Source organism: Crocuta crocuta, unplaced genomic scaffold (genome assembly GCF_008692635.1).
Source record: "Crocuta crocuta isolate KB4526 unplaced genomic scaffold, BGI_CrCroc_1.0 scaffold28, whole genome shotgun sequence".
Taxonomy (NCBI): domain Eukaryota; kingdom Metazoa; phylum Chordata; class Mammalia; order Carnivora; family Hyaenidae; genus Crocuta; species Crocuta crocuta.
This window is the reverse complement of record NW_027533256.1, coordinates 2218012-2224021: the sequence shown is the minus strand read 5'-3', so window position 1 is coordinate 2224021 and position 6010 is coordinate 2218012. Positions and strand designations below refer to the sequence as shown.

The following is a 6010-nucleotide window of genomic DNA, read 5'->3' as shown; positions in this document are numbered from 1 at the left end:
TGGGTCCTACGGATTGCGACCTCTGTTTGAACGATTTTCGGAACCGGTTAGGGGGCGGAGAAAGCAGACGACCTGGCATCTAACCTGGCACAGAGGCCCCTGCTACCTTCGGGATTCCCCGTGCGTGGAGCCGGGGGCAGGGTGAGCTGGCGCACGTACGCTCGACCTCCCTGACTTCGGGGAGTTCCTGTGTCCTGGGCCAGCGGCTGTAGGGAAGCCGGGGGCGGCTGCGGGGCGGGGCTGGGCCCTGCCCCGCCCCGGGAGCTGCTGCCTTCCTGACACTGCATCCTGTGGTGGCCGAGGCCTCTTCCTTCCAGCCTGTCTTTCGCAAGGGCTCCTGGCGCTGAGCTGAGCTTGCTCCCTCACCACCCCTCCGCCCCTGAGACACCCCTGGAAGCCCACCCCCTCTCTTGTCCAAAGGGCTCTGCGCCCCTCCCTCTTCCCATTACCGTCACCCCCCTTGGGAGATACGTTTTATAGCCCCTCCCCCAGCCCTCCCCACCTGCCAGTGTGTATTTCTTGGTGATCTAACTAAGACGACAAGGAAGGTAAGTGGGGTCCCATCATTCATCCTAAAGGAACGTGGCCAGAACCGTCTTGAAAATCTCTCTTGTCTGCTGTTCACTGCTCTCTGAGACAGAGTGGGAACTGACCAGGCCCACCAGCCTTTGTTGCTTCTGGAGACTGCATTCTCAGATGCGCCCCTCCTGTTTGAGGCTGAGCCTCTGGCTGGCCCCTAAACCTTACTGTCTGCCCTCCCGCTCACCCTGGAAGTGGCGGAGACAAATCACTTATCTAGAAATTATGTTCTTGCTCCTTGTTTGACATAAATCGTTAGCAGGCTCTAATCCCACCCACTGCCACTTGAAATATCACTTTCGGGGATGGCATTTGGAAACGCAGTTGTCATGGGCTTTCCCTCCGAGGAGCTGGTTAAATGGATTAATTCATACTTCATAACTTGCTGCCTTTTGGACAAGAACTAGCTTCCTGCAAGAGATTAATTGGCATCCCCTTCCTGCAGGGCCAACCCCAGAAGCAGCCAGGGAGAGGTACTTCTCAACTCAGCACACATTCCAGGCTCTGCTCAATCTCACCTCCTCTTAGGAGTCTTCCTTATTTTGGGTTAGAATGGGTTCTTTGGAGGACAGTCATTCAGTGAGATATTCATTGGAGCCCAGCTCACCGACGCAGCCCCATAGGGGTTTGGGATCCCGAGAGGGAAGAGCTCCGTGGTCCTGTGAAGACCCTCCTATCTTTCTCACTTTAGCTGGCCCAGTCCCCACTGCAGATCGCCTAGAAAATGTACTCCAAAGCCCAGTGCTCAGCCGCTGCCACCCAGAAACAGATGGGCCCTGACAATGTGGTCTACTTTTCAGAAGAAAACACGGAGACGGATGACCCCAAAACCAGGTTTCTAACATTAATCTGGTTTTAACAATAATGTCAGGTTATCCGGAATTCAAATAGCCAAGACCTCAAATAACCAGAATACAGTTCTCTCGGATCCTCCCCTTCCAGAAATTCTGTGCAATGGTAGTTCACAGTAGTAGTCTGGTTTTCAGTGCCTTCTGCGCTGCAAAAGACCTAAATGGTTGAAATGTCCAGGCTCATTCCTGAAATGCCTTGTATGAGTTGGTACCATGGAGCTGGCCCCCAGGCACTGAGTTCAGAAAAACCACTTCCTGTAGGCTGAGCCATAATCCGGACTGGACCTAAGGTTTACACCAGAGGGACGCAGACCTGGCGTCACCGCCTGGAAAACTCGTAAGACACCCCACCGATCCGCCTTCCCAGCCTCCCAGTTCTGCAGGGGTGGGGTGGGAGGAAAGTATTAACATGCTTATTTAAATTCCACTCGCCTGGGACCAATCATTTTTTACTTTCCCCAGGTGAGCAAAAAAAAAAAAAAGTAAATACTGTCCACCAGCAGATTTAGGTAATTAGAAAAACAAATTGTTTTCAAGCATCCATTCACCAGCCAGCCCACAAGTCCTCCTGGCCACAGCTAGGGTTTTCACATGCTAATTTCAAGGCCTGGGCGGCCCTATTCAAGCCCCTCGAAGGCTCACAGTGTTAGCAAGCTCTTCTGAATACTCCAGGCCCCAGGTCTACGGAAATTCCGGGACTCGAACCAGTTACTGCCCCAGAAGGGCTTCTCCTCACTTCTTGTTCCAACTCCATTTCTCCAACTTCCAAAGGTTTGCTCGAAAGCCTGGAGCCCCAAGCGGCCTGCCCCGCCCCCCTGGGTGCGAGCCTCGATAAGGATCCGCAGGAAAGGGGCGGCAGACAAAGCCACACTCCGCCTCTGCTGGCAGTCACTCGGCCAGCTCTCCGAGTGACCTCGGCAAGGGGGGCACAGCCCGGGGGGAATGACTTGGGAGGCAGAAGAAAGGAGGAAGAAAGGGAGAGCCGTGGCCCCGGAACCCTGGCTCCTTGATGAATGCCCGCGAGCGCTCGGGAAGCCTGATGTGGGGATCAATAGCGGGTGGCTTTTCTTGCGGGTGTTTGAACTCCTCCTGCCATGGGCTCTGGCGAGGAAGAGCCGCCAATAAATCACAGCACTGCAGCCAGGAAGGCAGCAGCGGCTCGTTCCGGAGGGCGCGGGTGGGAGGATTCTTCACCCAGCAGGGGGAACCTGCCATGCGGAACCCACCTCTGCCGGACCGTGGGGGGAGGGGACCACAGTTGAGCCTAGGGGTGCAGGATAAGCCTCTTCCAGGGCTCCCCAGCTAACCTGTGGAGGGCTGTGCCTCCTGTATCCTACCCCAGCCCCCGCAGGTGAGGGGGTAAAGAGCAAAGCCACCTAAGATGTAGGTCACCCTGGGGGTCCGCAAGTGTCCCGGCCCAGGGCTTCCAGGCCCTAGGCGTTGTGTGGGAGGCCTGGGGGCAGACAAAAGCCAGGCTCCCTCGGACTGAGGATGAGGAGAGGCATAACAATGAACCCAAGCGATGGCTCTCGGGCCTTCAGTTTTGAAGGGCTGGGTCTTCCTCAAGCAGGGCTTGCTGATTCAGCAGGTCTCAGCGAGGATCCCAGTGACTCACAAATGTCACCATGCAGGCTGGAGCACTCAGAAGGAGAATGAAGGAGCCAGGGAGGCCCTGGGCAGATACCCGCGTGAGTGTGACAGGCATGGGCACTGGTCCTGGGAGCTACCTGGGGTCATCCACTTTCATACAACTGGATCCCTCCCAAGACCCATGAAGTAAGTGCAGGGTCCAGAGTTACATTCAATAAAGGAATGCACAGTGGGGGAGGGGTGCACTGGTAGTGGGGCATCTGTGACACTGCCAGTTTGGCTGGTCCAGGAAGGCTCAAGCCACTGCAGGAGTCATCTCAGGGGCTTTGTCTCCAGAGGCCTTCTCCTGGGGCTCCTCCTGCCCACCTCCAAGGGGCTGGTACACGAACTCCTAAGTCTTGATAATGCTGTTCCCTCCGCCCCCTTTCCCTTCTTCCTTCGCTCTGGTCAATCCCCTCAATTCTAGGTGTACACTCTTGAAGAAGAAAGGCACTGATGAGGTCCAGCACCCAGCTAATGGAGGTGTCTCTGCCAAGCCTCAGAACCCTACCCATGCATGGGGGCGGCAGGAGGGCGCACTGCCGCTTGGGAGACAGGGCTGGGACCCCCAAGCTGGATCCAGGCCTCTCCTGTTTCCTAGTCATGCAGAACTCACTGTGACTGAGGGTCTGCTCTTTGCCAGGCGAGCTTCCGGGCGCCATCCAGGTATCAACATGTGACCCCTACCCTCTCTGACGAGCTGTGATTATTAGTCCCACTCTATAGAGGATAACATTGAGGCACAGAGAGGTTTGAACAACTTGCCAGAAGGATTTAAACTACTTGGCAATCTGACTGCGAAGTCTGCACTGGGACCACCGTGTATATAGGAATATACAGTATATAGGAATACTATATTCCTACGATGGGGTGCAAAGGTCCAGAGGACAGGGGCCACAAGGTCACTATCGTCCAGTGAGCTGAGGTGACGATAGCTGTGTCCCCGAATCTCATTTTATACTTTTTCCAGCACACCACATTACATACACTGAACTATTTTCTTTGTGTTTCTTTTTCCTATTTACCATCTGTGCAATTGTAAGCATCCACCTACATTTTGGTTGCCCGGGGCTCCACCTGATGGAGACTGGGACATGGTGGGGAAATGAGAGCTCCCTGGCTCAGAACCTCCTATCATGACACCCCACGCCCCTTCCTGGGTGTCCCCCCCAGCAGGGCCCTCATCCCAGACTCAGACTGCATTCCCGGAAGTCTGCATTTGGCTTCTGCCCAAATCTTATCATCATTTGGTTCAGAAAACAAAACTAACCCCTGCCCCTCACCTCTACTCTACACCTCTGAGAGTCTCTGCCAGGTTACTGGGGACCCAGGAAAGCCTCCTGCCAGGCTGAAGGAGGAGAGAGGACGTGGGTGGGAACCCAGGAGCCAGGCACAAAATGGGTTCTCGGGTGGCTGCGGTCTTCAAGAGCTGTCTGCCCTTTAACTGTTCAGCTGGGAAGGTGCACCTCCCCCCCGCCTTAGGCTGTCTGCCCAGGCTGCTGGGACAGAGAGAATGGCAGGCAGGGGCTGCTGGCAGCCAGGAGGGAACTGGCCATGTCCCTGCTAGCTGAGGAGCTGTGGAGAGAGGGGACATGCCTGGATTTGGAGGCTGAGGCTCAGGAAACAAGTACTGATAGGCTGGCGGCCCTGGACACGTCACCTAGCCTTCCTCAGCCCGTACCTCCTCCTTCGTACAACGGAAGTGAAAGCACCTAACTCCAGGTACTCGGGGGACCCAAGGAGAAAAGGGAGATAATTCTGGAGAGGTGGGGAGGCTGTGCTGTGATGGTGTGGGCTGAACTGTGTCCCCCCAAAAGAACGTGAAGTCCTAGTCTCCAGTACCTGTGAATATGGCCTTATTTGGAAACGGGCCTTTGCAAGCTGATCAAGTTAAGATGAGGTCACCACTGGGGTAGGCCGTACTCCCATATGACTGGCGTCCCCTTAAAAAGCAGAAATCTGGACACGGAGACAGACATGCACAGGGGAAGTAGGCCTAGGGACAATGGTGTCATGGCGCCATGAGCTGGGAGACAGAAGCCTTCCCTAGCATCTTCCGAGGAGCGTGGCCTGCTGACATGACACCTTGATCTCACATCTCGGCCTTCTGGCCCCCAGTACTCATGAGACGGTGCAGCTCTGTAGCTCAAGGTGCCTAATCGGTGGTGGCACGTCAGTGATGGCATTCCTAACAAAACAAGACCGCTGGTGAGAGGCTGTTAGAGCCAAAGCCAGAGCACATCCCTCCTTGCCTCACATCCCTTCCTGCCTTGGCTGCCGCTCAGTCACTGTAAAGTCCCAAAGCCCTTATTATTACCCACAAGACCCCACGCGGCCCCAGCCCTGTCACCTCGCTGACCTCACTTCCTTTTAGTCTGCCCTCCGTTTACTCTGCTCCAGCCTCACTGCCTTTCTGGCCACAAGCGGCCCAGAGGCACCTTCGGATGCACTAGCCATGGTCTCCTCCAGGTAGCCGGGCTCTCGTCCCTTCCACCTCCCACAGGCCTCCTGCCCTCCGGTGAGCCCTTCTCGGGGGAGGGGGGGCTTCCTCAGCCACACTGCCTCTCCCCACACTTCCTCCCACTCTTTCCTGACTTAGCTCTCTCCTCAGCACTGATGACTGCTTCTCTTGTCAGTGCTGTCTCCTGACTAGAAGGCAAGCTCCATGTCAACAGTGACTACTGTCTGCCTTGTACCTGTTGCGTTGGCAGGTTGTAAAGGATGCCGGGCAGATCTGGGGTATCTGCTGTACGAATGAAACAAGAACCCGCTGCCTGAATGAATTAGTGAGGCGGGGAATGAGTGAGTGAACGGGAGGGTATGCGGTGTCCCGCTCCCCCTGCCCGCCCGACCCAGAGAGGGGCCCCCCCCCGACCCGACCTGCTGTCTGGAAGAGCAGGGGCTGCCTGTTCTGACAGGAAGCACAGGCTAACTAACAAAGGGGCTGCCGG

The 6010-nt window shown here is 56.0% G+C and overlaps 1 protein-coding gene and 1 long non-coding RNA gene across 7 annotated transcripts in view; one reads left to right on the top strand and one right to left on the bottom strand.

Moving 5' to 3' along the window:
• The window catches only part of ZMIZ1 (zinc finger MIZ-type containing 1), a 202167-nt gene that overhangs the window by 61487 nt on the left and 134670 nt on the right, over positions 1–6010 (bottom strand). The window lies entirely within an intron of this gene.
• Positions 5460–6010, top strand: part of LOC144216946 (uncharacterized) — a 10616-nt gene continuing 10065 nt past the window's right edge. The window contains exon 1 of the long non-coding RNA XR_013330806.1: positions 5460–5577. This is a non-coding gene — a long non-coding RNA (uncharacterized LOC144216946). The remainder of the gene's footprint in view (positions 5578–6010) is intronic.